Below are 918 nucleotides of genomic sequence, written 5' to 3'. Positions count from 1 at the left end.
GTCGCTCAGTACGTCACCGTCTGCCAATGGCGCTGAAAAGACAGCAGCTTTTTCACCAACGACACGCAACACCACCACCGACACCGACGCAAGCCAGCACAAAGAATGCACGCTCCCAACGACTCTTATCGTTGGCGTGCCAAGCGCGCAATCCAAATTCTGTAGTCGTGGGTTTGATAAGCAACCCGCAGTAATCCCATCTGAAACTGAGATTTTCCATTCTCTGGCATCGTGCCATGGACAGGTTGGTCGCAGGAGGGCTTCGATACAACTTCTAATTGCCACCACACCTCCGACGGCCCAAGCACCTCACCCCCTCGCCCCCCCGCGCAGACCGACTTTCGGGTGAAGACGCGCCAAACGTCCGGCAGGTTCCGTCGCATGTTCGGGTAGTACTATTTCAGCCAGGCTGTGCCTATGCTTTGGAAGTGTATCTTGGACGACGCCTGGTCGCGTGGCTTGCTATGAGTGTTATCGCAGTGTACTGGCGAGGTCATTGGACGGCTCGCTGGTGCTGCCACGTGTCCATCGAAGCCAGGTTTATCCGGACATTATTATCCGGACACCCGGCATGGCGATCTGGGCCATCGCTGCCAGCGAGGGAGAACGACTTTTGGAGTTCGGAACGAAGTCTCTACTTTCACTCGATATGGATAGAAAAAGGTATAGGGAGCTCAAATACTCAAAAATGGTGCTCGTAGCGTGTGTATAGCGTGTGCTATGTGTCATTCAAATTGGTGTGGTGAGAACTGATACTTAACTTAGTATCTATGTATCAGTGTATCGACCAGTTGGTACGGCTCATAGCCCACACTGTGCGCGCGCTACGAGCCCCATTCTTGGGTATTTGAGTTCCCTGTAACTTTTTCTATGCATATCGAATGAAAGTGGAGACTTCGCTCCGAACTCCAAAAGTCG

Source organism: Saprolegnia diclina (genome assembly GCF_000281045.1).
Source record: "Saprolegnia diclina VS20 unplaced genomic scaffold supercont1.142, whole genome shotgun sequence".
Classification (NCBI taxonomy): Eukaryota; Oomycota; class Saprolegniomycetes; order Saprolegniales; family Saprolegniaceae; genus Saprolegnia; species Saprolegnia diclina.
This window is presented reverse-complemented; position numbering follows the sequence as displayed.